Genomic DNA, 16,976 nt, shown 5'->3' with positions numbered 1-16,976 from the left:
TCAAAGTTTTGCCTGGTGACTTGGCAGATTATGTTTATGGCCGCTGGTCACAGCTTTGCTTATAAAATTGTAAATTGTTAAATGGAATATTTACAACCTGTAATTTCCCAAGAGCAAAATAGGATTCTTTCATATCTCCTTAAAAATCAAACCAAAACAACAAATCCCAAACAAACAATCAACAACAAACCCTGAAACATTGAAGATTGCCTTAAAAATCAACTTTTTTCACCACAGAACCGGGTACTTCGTGTTTTTGTGACAACTCTACTAAATCTAATAGCTTTCTACAAGTAAGTTAATGATGTACTTGAAATATTAAGTGATCTCCATGAAGTGACTCATTTCTATGTTTATTACCTAGAGGAAAATTCTGCTGCATACATTCTGTTTGTCCCAGACCCCAAACAGGATAAAGTGTTAATCCACCTTAAAAACAGCAGATGCCAGCTTCAGAATGCAGTAGCTGTTGATGTTACAGTGGTTCTAGAAAGGCATACCAAAGCCTGTAATTTTAACATTAATCATACTCTCAAGGCATGAGGCAGAGGAAGGTGATTAAATCCCAAATATTTTTCTTTATTTTAATTAGTGAAAGAACGTCCTGTTCTGTAAAAATACCAGTTCAATACATGTTCCTTTTGGCAGCATCAGCATCCTTCTCTAGGTACTTTTAATTTCTGTATAAATTATCACATCGGGTGGAGCTGTGCTCCAGCAGAGTCTTTAGCATGCAAAGCACACTCAGAGTGCAGGTCTATTTATGTGGCAGCTGATGCAGCAGTATTATAAGAGTATTCCAGTTTTAAAATAAAAATGTGAGCTGACAGCGGGAGATACTGTATTCTTTATGAGCTGAAGCATGGAGGTATTTAAGATCATCAACAATAATACTCTTTCTGCTTCTCCCTCCACCACACATGCAGACACCACAGATACTGTTCATCCTCTCTGAAAAAAAAGTACAGTATGAACAGGTGATTTTCCCCACACCTTTTATTCCTACCTTTGTTAGAGAAATCATTTTAAAGAGCCAACCCAACATTAGCAATACTATTTGCACTCAGATAATATCTACGTGCAACTTGTTGCTATAAATATTAATTAATTGGATCACCAGTACCCATAATGCAACTTTATTTTGACCTACATGCCCTATGAACTAGATATTTTTTGGATTCAATTTCCTTAAAACCAACTGTCAGCATCATGTGATGGAAGAGATGAAAAATGAAAATGAGCATTCCTGCTGTGCAGGTGAGTGACCTGTGGGAGACAGCTCTGCCTGCCAGGATTTTTACACGTACCATCAGACACAGACCAATTGATTAGATCATCTTATACCTGCCACCAACTAGGCTCAAGAGACTAATTAGAGAGAGTACTGCCTGCGCAGGCACCCCATTGACACCTAATTTGCTCAGCCAAAGCCTTTGGGGAGAATGTATTATCTCTGCAGCTGCACTTCATGCATTTCTGATTTGAGGCATAAGCAAGGAGTACTTCTTCACTCTTTTGAGCAAACTGAGTATATAAGCCCTTAAGTGCTAAATAGAAGCAGACAAATTAAATCTGGCCAGCTGCCATAAATCCTTTTTCCCCTTCAAATATATATACACATATACGTGCATACATGTTCTATTTTTTATCTATGTCTATGATATATGTACACAAATGCAAACATACAAAAAATGTGTATGTAAGAGTCTGAATGGGTGTAGAAAGGATGAGCATATAAAGGCATTTCTATAAATATATGCTTTAAAATATGTAATTGTCACACTGTATAGTGTGCCTTCCTTCACAGGGAAGTTTTACTTCTGTGAAATTTAAAAGAAATGCATTTGTTCTTATATATGAAAAATAAATGATCTGCAGTGTTGTTAGCTCAGGCTCAGAATTACCCCATGGACAAGGCTCAGTAGATTGATGCCTGTAAAGTTGCTCTGTGTATCTTCAGAGGTGCTAGTTCAAAGATTATCTCAGTATACAGGCTAGCTTTGTTGGAAGCTTTTCTTCAGTGGACTGTACCTTGTTTGTGGTTTCCTGAGGAATACTATTCACTAAGGCTAAATATAAGGTTTCTTAAATTGCTTTCTGCTGGGCTTTAGTTTTATCTAGTTATCCATGCCCCAAAATACACAGGAGAGGCAAGACTTACAGCTGTTATTAAAAATTTATTCAGAAAAAAAAAAAAAAAAAGTAGTAGAAGAAAAAGAGACACACTAGAAAAACTAGGATTTTTTGACAAACTGAGAAGGGTTTGAAGAAAACAATTTCAACTATAGGCTGGTTAGTGATTCCTGAACTCAGAAGCCTTGTAACACACAGGAACATAGTGAATTTGCGATACTCCTGAAATAGCACTGAAGCCAAGTATCTTCTTCCCTGTTATTTATCTACAAAGCAACTTTCAGGAGCTGAATAGGGCTGAATTATTGTAGCTTAATTTCAGTTTCTGTCAAAGTCCATGTTGACAAAGTCAGTTTATAGTGTCAACTCAGGATTCTGCACCCCTGTATCTAAAGAAGGAAAGAAACTGTAGCAAAATATGTGCAAGTTATGTGTGTGGCCAAAATATCAGGTGTAATCCCCTTTGCAAAACACACTATAAATGTGACTTCCAGTCTTGTTCATAGGATGGGGCATAATTCTATACAGAGAATATCTTCACCTTTCTCCCCTCACACAGGCCACATCTTTTCCAATTCATTTAATATTTCTTTAGCTACTTAATTTCATTTAATGTTTAAATGACACCTCTAGAACATCTTGGCAATTGTTGGCTACTACTCTTTCACAGATGCAGCACTGTACAGGATTCTTACACATTATAATTATAAATGCCATGAGTACTTAGCAGTAAACCATATTTGACAAATAAGTACCGCAGGATTAACTGGTTAACTTCTGTTTTCTTCTCTTGTGTCTTAGTTACTGCACTGTAATTCTTATACACAAGGGATTTCCCAGACTCTATCCAAGGTGATGCCATTTGCTGTATATTTGTCACAGTTCTAACATATAAATCATAATTATTATGGACATATTGCTGTATTACCAATTCCTCTCTCCACAAGGAATTTTTCACAGATTGACTTTGCCTCTAAGCAGAGCCCTGCAACTCTAAATAGATTTGTGTGTAGGAGTTGACTGCAATTTCAGGGTGGGTGCGAAGAGATGACCGTAAAAGAAGTGAGTGCTAGACAAGGACTGTAAGCTAGTAAGAAAATAAACACCAGAATAGTAATACAATTATAAGCTAAATTATTTTCTGAGCATACTTTAAATAAGTAACATAATATTTGAAAGGTGAGATGTCTGTGGCACTGTGGATATGGGGCTGGACAACAAACCAAGATTTTGACTTTGCTGCTGAATGTGACTGTAGGCAAGTGATTTCATCCCAGTGCAGCCTGGGATGAAATAACCAGTAACAAGGGCCCTGGTTTATGTCCCAGCCTCTGGGTTTTGTGTCTTCAAAATTAGTGCCCTGTTTTAGCTGGAGCCACCAATATTTCAAATTATGTAAATACAGTCAAATTTATCAAAAATGCAATATTAGAACATTTGCAACATTGGTAGTACTTGAAACATTTACTGTGAGTTTTCCAAATTGTACCTTTATGCACAATATGAGTTCAAAATGAAAGTCCAGCATCACCTGACTTGGTGAATGTTCACCCAATAGTCCAGTGTGGGAGTTTGATTCTGAAGAGCTAAGACTTACCCTTAAATTACACACCAGCTGCTAAGTAGCATATATGCATATCAATAATTGCAAACCAACCATGCATACTTTGCACACAGGTCTCTACAAAATATTATCATGAATTCCTTCATAGTGTGTCTTGTGAGGACAAAAAAAGGAATACAATAAGCCTGATCTTTACTGTAATATATTTTATACACAGTATTCATTTCTAAAGTTATTTGACAATGTGATTGGTTTCACAGTTAATTTGTAGGTATACTTTTAACTTTTGAGTGGCTGTGGTAACTTCCAAATGAGTTTTCTACAAGTCTTTCAGCAAAAAAATCTTTCCTACCCTATCTGCCCACAGCTGAAGCTTTTTCTTTGAGTTGAGAACAAAGTCCTCAAAGCCCTTCACAATTACCATTTGAATAAGGCTTCACATGAAAAGTGGCCAGGACTGAATCTACTACATGTCTTCTAGTTTTTGAGAATAAAGCACAGCCCTCTGTGAGTGAGCTCTGGGAAAACTAGCACTACAGATGAAGATACTACAAAAATAGCAGTGTTATTGAGCTTAATATAGTTTGCATGCAAAGCCATAGAAACCTTATTAAAAACAAAAACACAAATTGAGGGTTTTGGTACACATCAAGAATAGAAAAATATTAGTGCTAGCTGTTTGCAAGAATATACTTCTCAAACCTGACAAACATCCAAATCCCTACAACTTCCTCCAACCTTTTCCTATCTGATTAACGTGATGTGTCTAAATTGCTGTGCTTCTCACCCTGATAACTTGCAAAAAATTTTTCCAAAGAGGAATTGACTGAATGTGAATTGGAGAAATGCTGTCTCGCTGGATCTATAATGAGAAAACCTAAACCTACAATTTTTGCCAGTGTTTGACACAATGAGATCCTTATCTCAGTGGTAGCACCAGCTCTCATCTCTGAAACAGAGAAGTAAATGCTATGCCTGAACAAAATTTGTAGACACCTGAATTAAAATATCTGAAAGCAAAAACAAAAAAAAAAAAAAGAAAGGAAAGAAAAGCTTATCTGTTACAGTTGTATATAACAGAACTGAGAGAGGAAATACCTGTTGGAAAATGATATAAAGGCATTAATGCCTTGGTTAACAGGTTTATTACTGGTTTGAAGCCATCTCTGGAGAAAAGGAGCTCCAGAGGCTGCTGAGAGATTTGCTCATTGCTAAACTCTCTTGCAGAGCTAAACAGTGAAGGGATGGGAGATTCAACTACAAGCAGCTGGGTGTGAGTGAGCTTAGCTGTGGTACCCTTCTGCCATGTCTCATCTTTGTGGCAGAGCCAGCTTAAGGAATTCCCCCTGCTGCAAACCTATTTCCTTGTTCCTGCCCTGCCACTTGTGCCCCATCACTCATATTGTAAAATTTTGCTGTAGAACTCCGTACACTGTATCACTAAAGGTATGAAAAGTGACATTTTTATGTGGAACTTTATAATGAAGTGATCCAGGTAATGCCAAACTTCCAACTAGCTTCATCACAGCTAATGGGATTGAAAACTGGTGAGGGAGCAAGAAGGAACTGCCCAGACAGAGCTAGACAGAAATTTATCACACTGTTCTGGTTTGCAAAGACAAAATGATGGAATAACATCCTTATTTTTAATCAGCAGCATTCCCCAGTGCATTATGAAGAACAAAGCTTCATTCTAAAATCTGAAGCCACCTCCCAACTCACAAATGACTAATTATTTTCAGGTATCTGGAAACACTGTGAAATCTGCCTTAGCCAGCCACTTAGAGGAGCAGACAGAAGTTGTCACATAATGACCTACTAATTAAAAAGGAAGAAAACCATACTCAAAAGCTCTGGGAATACCCGTAAGATGGCCTAATAAGGATAATCTCCGGTACATGTTTCAAGGGAGCAGCAAACAAGAGATGGCTGAGAGCCCATGCCTCTGACTGGAAGTTCTTTGAATTTTTTTGGTTGGTTTTATTTTTTTTTAGCAGCAAAAATATGTTGGCCTGCCAGCATATTAAGGAGATGTTTAACAGTTTGTGAGGCTTCAAGTCATATTTAATCAGAATTCAGGGAATTCAGACAGGATAGAAAAGCATCTGATTCTTTATAGGTCACTATCTAGCTTTGAAGGAAGTTCAAACCCTAGAGTTCAGGGACAGCAGATCAACTGTGCCCTCCAAATACCACAAATGAAAGTTATTGACTGCCAGTGTCAGGAATGATGGTAGCTGCTCTTAACAGTGCTATTTATCAGCCCAAACCTAAGCACATTTATTTATTTATTTATTTATATTATCTGCAACACAATGGCTGACCAACTCAGAACCCAAATTAGATGATGTGTTTGACCATCTCCTTCCACTCCTCCTCATCTAACATGACAAGAAGTGCATCTCTTCAGAGAATTGAATCAGAAATTTATTCTTGCTTCTCCCTGCCATGGAAAATTCTTTTATTCCCAAAGCAAAGTCTGCTCGACAAAATGACACATGAAAGACTAAATACTTGCATATGACTCATTAGCATTTACCTCCTCCCAAAAATTAAACCCTGCCTCACTGAAAAAATAAAGTATCTGCAGGTATTTCAAAATAGGGCATTTTGTATACATGTGATTGTTAATATTATTAGTCAAGTTCCTTCTTGAAAGCTAAGTAATCTTAGCTTTCAAGAAGGAGCAAATTTAATGCTGCTTGTTTAATCAGTGCAGAGTAGATCTGGGATAGTCTAGAGACGGGTGTGGACCATTTTGTTCTAACAAAGATTCCTTGGAATTTAAAAATGCCTCTGCAAGGGATCACAACACTATAAACTACCTCAGACCCCACAGATAAATTGTAAGCATTAAGAAAACAATGTGCAAATGTTTATCAGTACCACAATCATTCTACTAGCCTGCAAGTACCTACAGGCAGCTTGGAATTAAGTTACATCTTTTTTTTTTTTTTTTTTTTGAGAAGACAGGGTGAGTGTTCAGGTGCAGAAGGAAGAAAAAAAAAGAGGGATGGGTAAACAAAAGAAAAAAAATCCATTTCTCACCTGCATTTTTATTTCCATTTGTGTTCTTCCTAGAAAGTACTTTTCAAACCAGCAAAGAATTTTTAATCTGGAATGTGGAGTTATGAATGGCTTTGTTTTTAGCTTGACAGAACAGATATTATTGCAGCTGCATTCGGGATAGTAAAGATCCTTCTAGTTAAACACCATCTGGTTATGCATTCTGTTTGCTGCTGTGACTTTTGAGAGACTGAGCATCATGGCAAAGTGGTCATGTCAATTAAAATAAATTTTTTTAGGACAGCACTGCAACACTTGTGCACATATAAATTAGGCAGAAAGCAGACATCATTTGCTGAAGCAGAAGGATCTTTCCCATTATTATAGTACAGTATATTACATTAATGGCAAATTTAAGTAATAGATGTATTTAAATTTTGGAATACATTTCCAAATATGATTATCTCCTAAGTTCTTAATCTGTGTGTCCACCCATGCCATGAATGTTGTACAGTGGTATTTATTGACAGAGATATTAGGAAGTCTTTGCAGTTGACATTTTCAAGCCTCAGTTGTTTCCCAGCCTAAGAGTTCTTGAGACTAGAATGGAATAGAGGAGAAAAAAATCCCAGTTTAGGAAATGCAATGGTGTCTTTATGAGATATTGCTTGTCTTCATGCCCATTCCCTAGAGGATGTGCTGATACTTGCTGAATACTGCTATGCAGTGCTTTCACCTATACAGCTCCCACTTGGGATTTCTGCTGAAAATCCGTGACATTAGAAATAGTTACTGGCAGCTTCAGACCAGCTGCTTTCTTCCCTGCCAGTTCCATTTTTACATGCAAAACCATATGGAGCACTGAAACAGAAATATTTCCCCAGTGCAGTCTCTGTGGCATTAAGTGGAAAAAATGTTCCAGAATTAGCACCTCTACAGAGCATCACTAGAGCAATGAGGATATTCTATCTAGTACATAAGGAGATCACAAAGCAGCTCAGTGATTTTATTTCTCAGAGTTCCCGCTCTGGTTGGGGTAAGAACCTTTTCCACTATGTATGACTAAGATGTTCAGATATTTTGCATGGTTTGGGAAATCTAGCATGAGGTTCCTCTCAGACACAACTTTTAGAAACCAAGCAGGATCTACAGTCTTTGAACTTTCAGATATTACAGGGAGAGGCTTCTCCCTTCCCTTTTGTTGTTTAAAAGACTTAAGAAAGTTTTTAAAAACCAGTCTCGCACACAAGAGAGGCTTGTGGCAGAAACAGTAGATGTCAAATCAGGTGCAACATACTGTGCATTTTGTGGTATGCAAAAACAGGGATCATGGTAAGATGGAGCACTAAAGGCTTTTCTTACAAAAGTGCTATAAGCATTGGTTTTCTTGTAACTGCAAGAAATACTTAATCTTTTTTTTGAAGTTCCATTATAAAAGTAAGGTTTTGCATAGCTCATTTAAATAGTTTAAATGACACAAGGTTAAGAACAGGAAAGCCTTTCACCAAAGGTGGTTAGTCCTTTTCAAAGATTTCATATTATTTGAAGCTTACTTTCACTGCATTCTTTTACCTTGGCTGCTTCCCAAGTGGGTATAAGTTAATTAAATAGGATTTTGACCCTTTAACCTTCCCTATAAACTGCATCTTTACCTAACTATTTAAATAAATCAGATAAAAAACCAATCATAGCAGAATATATATTTTTACAGCTGAGGAAAAAGCAAACATGTCTATTAAGCATATTTGTAAGTACTTAGTAGTCAAAGCAACAGCCAAGACTCATGGATGATTTTAATTAAAATAAATCTGGGTGGGCACATAAATTCATTTATGATGTTTTTTTTTTCAAACTGAAACTTCTCTAGCATTACTGAACAGCATAGCACTGCAGTAAGTTCTGGTTTGTTTGTGGCAACTGAAGCTCAATCCACCTGATTAGCTTGTATTCCAGTTGAGTAATGTAAAGTGTAAATTGTATCTACAAAAGATATCAAAGATATGAGGCTGAAAATTGTTACAGGAAAGAAGAGAAAGAAAGAGCAGAACAGATGGACAGGTAACAATTATACAATTATACTCAGCACTTCTGTAACTGACATGCTCTGGGTTTAAATAGCAAAAGGAGGTGAAATAGATGCACCAGGAGAATGGTCTCTACAAACAGATAGTGTGGCTTTCTGTATCTCATTAGCCCTTTTCACCTTAAAGTACAGGCTTCTGATTATTAGACCCTTCCAAAAAGACTTTTAAGTTCATCCAGAAACAAAATACAGTTTAGGTATGAAGAATGATAGCAGTTATGTATGGAGAAATGAGTAACTAGCTCATGCATAAAGAATGAACAATGAACTGAGCTGCCTCTTTGTGCCTAAGTGATGTGCTCAGGTCTCTGCATAGGCAGTAACAAAGGCACTGCTACTGGATTGATCACATCTCTCACCCACGGTAGGACTTCTAAAACTGAGTTCATCACAGAAATAAATCCTTCCAAAACACATGTCTTTAGCTTGATACATTAATAGCAATACCACCTAACCACCTCACTGGTACATTGTGTTCAAATTTTGCAGCCATTGGGTGATAAATACACACCTTTTCAAGGGTGCTAGTTTTTGATCATTGACTGGGACATATTCGCCCCTTTCCTGACATTTCTCTCAGCCCATCCTTGCTGAATAAAGAACAGGAAGATGGCAACAACAATCATAGAATGTATAAAAAGCTCCCACTGCAGACCTGTGCACCAACTCTCATCTTCTAAGGTGCAACTCATCTCCTCATTTTAGTGGTTGGGGGTTAGTAATGGCATCATGCATCATGTTTTGTCCACCTTTGTCAAACTATTTCAGACCAGGGGTGTTACCATGCACAGGCTGTGATAGCAAGGTTTAACAGGAATAAGGTTTTCTGTTTCTCACATTGCACAGAAGAGGATCATATACTCCCAACAGAAAGATTTCTCTGCAAGATTTCTTCACTATCCCCAAAACAAAGCTATCTAAAGTAATATGTAGCAGTAGAGAGTGTCCAAAGGAAAAAAAAATCAAAAAATGCATAGGAAATTCTGGGAATTATAATAAATAGTTTAAAGGCATGTCAACAGCCTGTAACTCTCCCTTCTCAAACATTTTTATCCTGTCAAGTAATAACTGACAATAAGGGTACTGTAAACTAGAAAGATACTTTCTTTGTGCTTTGAAAGGGCTTTGCATAGAGTTTATTTTAATTATTTTCCTTCTATAGTAAGTAGAGGATGAAAAAGATTTCTGAAATAAGAAATGTTATTGTTAACTCACTAATCACAGCTGAGGGACTTAGGGGCAGTCTGGTTCCTGAAATATCTTTCAGCTTATTTTACAGAATTGACTTAGTTGGTGGTATCCCTGTCACATGGATTTCAATGCAAGGCACCAAAACTTCCTTTATGCAGAATTACAATGGACAACACTGGACACTGAAATCATATCCTGGGGAATTCTAGATCACTAATACTTGAAACAGGGAATTTTTATTAATTTAAATAAATTAATTTTTCATTTGTAAATGCCTGTTTATGAGGTGATTGAGTTTTGAGTCAATGTGTAAATTACACACACTGTTATTTATTTTTCAAACATAAAATACATATCCCTGCTGTTTTGAGAAACTACTGACCCTTAAAAGTCAAAGCAAGGGCTTGATTCCTCTCCTTTGATTCTGTGGGTGCCACAATTGAGAGGTTTATGAGCTTCCCTATTTTGCTTCTTGACATTCAACATGCTTATGGCTTGGGACCAATGGAGTAGCTGGGGGCAGCTTGAGTATCAGCACACAGGGAGAGCTGCTGAGGGGACCCTGGAGAAATGCTGAGACCATGGCCAGGAGCCCCATGTGGCCGAGCAGTCCAGGAGGGGAGCCTGCAGCCAAAGCCAGGCAGGCACACAGCTACAAACTCTGAGGTTTCTCAGCAGAAGCTGCTATAATATGGAAATAGATTCTTACCCTCTAGGCCCATATGTCATCACACCAAGCTGAGCTGAAGCTGCCAACTAAAATGGGCAATTTCACATGAACTTGGCAGGGTGACTGCCAACACAGACCTTGTTTTCCACTGGTGCCACCCACTCTGCTAATCCAATTCTGTCTCCTGACTTGTTTTTAAATAATAATGAACAGCAGATGGGAGGGGAAAATGTTGCTGGCTGTTAAGTCACCATGCGAGTGAGGCTCTTTGCTTTTCACATATCTTGTGCAAACTGACTCTGAATGCAATGTCAAGTGATTAATAGTGGTTAAACGAGAAACCCAGGATTTGCCATGTTCTCAGTCATTTAATCTTTGACCAGGACAGGCAGGCAAACAAAACAATCAGAAGAATAACATGTTCAAAGACAAAGAACCAACTTCCATAACATTTAACTTTGATAAAGTTAGGGATGGACTCTTCTTCCCATCCTTGCAAATATCATTTTGGTGGTTTTTTTTGGGCAGTGGCATAATATGGGGTTGCTAAGCACCAGAGCAATCTTAAAAATGCCTTTCAAGTTAAACACAGAGTAATCCGAACAGGCATTATTGAGCATAATTCCATGGCTGACTCCTTATTGATAAGGAGAGAAGAAACAGGCTGAAGCACCAGGGTGGGGGATAGGGGTGTGACTGTCAGGAAGAAGGGCAGAGGGAGGCATGGAGAGGCAGTGGGCAGGCAGCAGAGAGCACACAGCCAGGATGCTGCTTGTCTCTTCGGCAGCAGCAGGAGGACCTATTGTTCCTGGGTCACACAACATTATCTCCTGCCCAACAAACAGCAGGTAAGCTTGTTTGCACAATGCACTGTGTTTTCTCTCGTGTCAGCCTGACACAGAGCATAATCACCTCCTACTGCTGCCTACTGACCTCACACTGAGGGTTGAAAGGTAGGAATCCCACTGGCAACACATCTCACTGAGGGTGAAAGAAGGTATCAATGAGAAGGTATCAGTATGATTCCTTACACTGAAACCTCTTCCACGGTATCAGTTTCTGAAAATTCGGGAACTTAAAACTCTTGAAAGAAGTTAAAATGCTTATGCACGATATCTAATCCCTTCTACACCTGTAGCAGTCTTTAACACATGGTCATTTTCTTGTCTCCAGAGAAACCTTTGTCACATTTGCTGCTCAAACTATATGCTGCTTTTGTAAGACAAAGAGGTTTATTGAAAATAAGATCCTCGATTCCTTTATTGTGGAAGAAGGAAGGTAAGTTGAATGGACAACAATGCAAGAAAAAATAAGTTTTAGTCGCTGAATGCTTGGAAAGTTGCATTTGAGTCCTGCTTCTGCCATAGTCCTTACATGGTGCTAGAAAACTATTATCAGAGCTCCTACAATACTAGAGATTTTTTTTTTTTTTTGTATACAGAAATTCACTTGGCAGCTCTGCTTTTCTTTGTAATCCAAGATGGATCCTAGCTGGGGCTGCAGATATGCTGAGCATTCACTGCTCCAACTGAGGTCAATGCAGAATGAAATCCAATCTGAACATATTGAGCACTAAAGGATGCAAGGAGCTCTGAAAAATCAGGCAAGAATAATTGATTCATTTTTAACAATTGCCATTTTAATACTTGTACTTCAGCTCCTAGTGCATAAAATGGACACCTTCATACCGTGTCAGCTCATGGGGGTACTGTGAAAGTGGCTTCATGAGGCTGGCAAAGAACTAAGAGAGAGAAAAGCCACCATGGAAACGAATGATTCCATATCTGGTTCAGATTATGGATGCTATAGCCATAATGCACAGGATGAAACACTGAATGATGAAGATGAAAGGAAACATTAACTATCCCTCTGTGTTCACAATCCATTATCATACTGAAAAGTTTGAGGGCCCAAAGAAATAAGAGCATATGATCCTGACAAATGAAAACTGTAGATGAGTGCATAAACCACAGGTGGACGAAATTAAATTTGAAACCTTAATTTCGGTATTTCCTAAGTACTGTTTGAATTTACCACTTTAATAAATTTTATGAAGCAGACTTTAGAAGCAGACAGTGTTGCTAAGAACTAATGGTACATCTTCCCAGTTAGTCACATACAGGATGGAGAGATTCCTAATAAGAAACATAACCTTGTCTCAAATTTACTATCAGTTTCTTTGCCTTTCAACTGAAATATTTCATCTGGTTTGATGTTACAAGACCACAGTAACATAATTTGATACAGCAACCTTTGATAATACAGGTTAACAGATATTTCATTGTGTAAATGTTACAATCTCTGTTTTTCCATCTAATGTAGGGAGTTTAGCATATGCCTTCTAAAAACTGAAATACAGGCATCTGTACTGGCCTGTTCTTTGTACTAATTAAATTAGTTTCCTGTTGAGTAAGTAAAGTACTGGCAGCCAGGAACAGTTGGGGAGACAGCTCAGAGTCTTAAGCACTGAACCATGAACTTTTCTGTTTACTACAACATTAAACAAGCAGACACTCTTGCTGACATTATGGGGAATGAAAGAGCATTCTGTTAAGATTGTTGTTTCATTACTGTTCGTGAACTACTGATCTTCGTAAAGTGACATTTTTAAAGATACAAAAGGTATTTCATTTGATACAGTTAACTAAATAAACTCATTATTTGTTTTAAAAATACGTATGTCAAAGTTAAAGCTGAATTTGAACTTCAAATGGAAGGGGTCAAAACTCAGAAGGGAGAAATAAGTCAAAGTGCCACCCAATAACCCGGCTGTGTGTCTGGTTCTGCACCTCCACTCTAATGATCACAAAGATGAAAACTTTATATGACGCACAGATCTTCAGCCCAGGCACCTCACAAGGGACATTGACACCTTGAAGGAGTAGGGACATCATGAGTCCCTAAGTCCAAGCAAGAGACATCATGTCTCTGATCTCCCGTACTAGCGGCTTTCAGCATCTGCTGGAGAGTTTGCCATTTGTTTAAATAAAGCATAATGACAAAGAAGCACAAGCAGTACATGAATAGAAGATCTAAATAGCTGTTCTTACTTCAGTTCAATTTTTCCTTGTAATATAAGACCTTAAAATATTATAAATTGTTTACATTAAAATATACATGCTTACCACAGTACATATACACTGAGCCTTTGTGTGCATGTATTTAGCTCAAAGCTAATCTCTGAATAAAAGCCCTTTCTGAAAATAGAGATTTATAAAAAGAAATACTGATAAACTTTCAACTATAGGGACTCTAGTGGTCACTGCATAAACAGCATTGCAACACAAAACCTGTGTGATTTTGTGGATCACCCCATAAATCTTCCTTTGTCCCATGAGTTTGAGTTTTCAGCCAAGAAAAACAACATTCTTCATAAAATTAATGAAAACAAGCTGCTCTTTGCCTACAGAAAAAGATTTTTCTTAATTACATTTTTTGCTTTGAATCATATATCCTGTAGTTTGATTAAATTCCCTTAGAAGTCAACTAAAAATTAAAGCTTTGCAGCGTGAACCTCAAACGTGGTGTTTACTTGGAGAATATAAACCCACTGTGCCTTTGGAAGGTGATATTTAAAGCAAGAATAAGAGCAATATGCAAGACAGTTTTTATTATTTTCATTATGTCACTGCACAAATTTATTTTCAGGGCTTAGAGTTTGCAGAGAAATATGATCTGGCCAATGTATTTATTAGAAATAAATGGTCTGTGTAAATGAATGTAGATAAAGCAAGAATACTGGAATTCTGGTTAATCCCTTGAGGCAGTAAATCAGGATTTCTAAAGCACTTAATGCAAAATATCTGCATCAAGGGGTTAAATATATAAAATATGAAAAGTCAAAGACAAGAACTAGATTAAAAGGTTACATGGAGACAGTGTTGAAAAAACTGGACCCTGCTGCTAAATAGATATCCAACAGGCATTTATTTAGGTTCACTGGCTGCAGCAGCCTCTGGCATACTCTGAATGAACTCATACAACAAACAAAAATCAAATTCTAGTGTCAGTCTTTGATCTTTTTGTAGCACCATAGCAGAAAATTTCATAGAGAACCAAGCTATGTGGACATGATTAAGCTAATGCAACCAATTGCCCTAACTGAAAAATAAAAATGCCACTTCTCTATACCCTTGCTGCATCCTCATTGCCTCAATACTTCAGATGAGCCCTGTATCCTTCCTGGCAGATTGTGCCTAATCCCCAGTAGGGACAGCAGACAGAGAAAAGACATCACTCATTAATTTAAGCACTAATTGAATCAGTTCCTATTCAGCTGAGAATCTTCCTCCACTCCAGAGTGAAACCGGTCCCAAAACCTAAGTCTTTGCCAGACTTAAATCATAATTGAGACTGAAGAACAATTTTATTTTTCTCTGGCTCCCAATGCTTTCATACAAACAACACTTAAGACTTTTTATGTATGTACTACTAAATAAGATCTACTTAAAAAAACCCAGCCCCAAATCCTAACCACCCTAAGGAACAAAAAATGAATATATTGCTCATTCAAACAGCAGTGCTCCCTGAGGCTCTCTGTGCAGCAGATGTATTCCTAACATGACTGCAGCTATCACCCATGACCAGTAACTCTTGGCTCCAAAGCTCAGAGGTACACTTTGTTTCAAGTTCTAAGGCAACAAGACATACCTTGAGATATATATATATGTACATTTCTGCTTTTATGCACACACATGGATAAAATGAACCTTTTTTTTTTTTAACTACTGTAGTCCTGACCCTTTCAGGGGCTCCATGCAAAGAGGCCAGTACCCACACAGAGCTTGTTTGAAGCCAATGTGGTTTTCCCAGTGGGAGACAGGAAGAGATGGGAATTACTGAGTTAAATTTGTGTATTGGTATTTTCAACATAAATTAAATATTTGCAGCTAAAGCAATAAATACTGAAATCCTACTACACATTGATACCTTTTAGATCTCTGGGAAGGCAAGTGACCTTGGTCCTGCTTCTGTCATTCTAAACTTTAAAACTTTAAAGGAAATTTAGTCCAGATTGAGAGAAGGATTCCTAGTCCCCACATTAGCACTCCAGAAACTTCCTTTCTTCATTTGCTTCAGTAGGTCTTAATCACATCCCTAAAGCTAAATATTTTTTCAGCTATGTTCCTGAATTGAGTTTTGTATGAACATCAGAATAAATAAAACTTTTATATGTATGAAAAATTACAGTGCTCATCACTTTTGTTCAGCAAGGTCTTATCAAATACTATTTCACAATTCAAGGAATGCATTCGAATTCCTATGAAGAGATCCAGAGGATTAGCTCTTGTACACGTCTTTTCCTGTTTGGGACAAGGCTGACAAAATCTGAATGCTGAAAGCTGAAATTCTGAGCATGGTGAAAAGTACTTGTTAGACCTTTTAACCTATAATTGATAGCAAAAACTAGATGTTGTAAAATCTGAGCCTTGCTGAGCAAGCTTTAGGGCATTTTCTCACTTGTTATTTTGCCTCTTGATTATCATTCATGCACAGAAAGAAACTACCAGAAATGCCCAGGGAATGGCTAATAGTCTTAAAGCTACTTTTTAAAAAGAAGATATTGATAGAATTAGTTAGCATATAAAAAATGTTTGAACTGTGATTTGTGCTTATTATGCACACAATTTATTGGTAAAAATTGGCTGTTATGATTACCATACATTTGTCAAACTTGATTGTAAAATGGCATTCTTTTGACAAGCCAGTTCTACAGTGACACAAATACTAAATGAAGACAACATACAAGTACTTTCCCGGGAGAAGAAGGTCTTGAAAATAAAGGACATTTTAGTAATTATTTTTATTCATTTCACAAAGCTGGTACCTTAAACTCCCCTGGGTCTCTGAATGAGTGTGTGAATATCCAGGGAACATGCTATCACAGCATTGCTAATTCATCTAGATTTGACCTCTGAGGAACAGTTTGTGTCATCATGGAGCAAAAGCTCTGGTAAAACATTTGTCTAGATAAAAGACCTCAAGCAGTTAACCTGCACAGCAGAGGCAATGCAGTGGGCACGAGGATAATGACCTCTACCCAAATGGGGAAGGTACATCAATGTAACACCACGACAGCAAGACAAAAGATGACGGCAGCCCAGCAGGAAAACATTAGCAGTGATATAATTCTTGGTACTGTATGTGAAGAAATGCCTTAAGAGTACAATGTCAATCTGTTTTCACCTAATAATTATTTCAAGTTTTAATATTAAAAAAAGATTAAACATCACACCCAAATTTGTTCTTCACTTTTATTTTAAACTCTTGCTTTCATTCTGTTTTGTTTTTTTTAAAATAAAAATCCTGATAGAAGTAAATACCCTGTG

At 37.4% G+C, this 16,976-nt stretch overlaps 1 protein-coding gene across 8 annotated transcripts in view; it reads right to left on the bottom strand.

Annotated features, from left to right (window-relative positions):
* Positions 1-16,976, bottom strand: part of CDK14 (cyclin dependent kinase 14) — a 343,783-nt gene that overhangs the window by 40,814 nt on the left and 285,993 nt on the right. The gene's annotated exons all lie outside the window — the stretch shown is intronic.

This window comes from Zonotrichia albicollis, chromosome 1 (assembly GCF_047830755.1).
Source record: "Zonotrichia albicollis isolate bZonAlb1 chromosome 1, bZonAlb1.hap1, whole genome shotgun sequence".
In the NCBI taxonomy this organism is placed as follows: Eukaryota; Metazoa; Chordata; class Aves; order Passeriformes; family Passerellidae; genus Zonotrichia; species Zonotrichia albicollis.
This window is presented reverse-complemented; position numbering and strand designations above follow the sequence as displayed.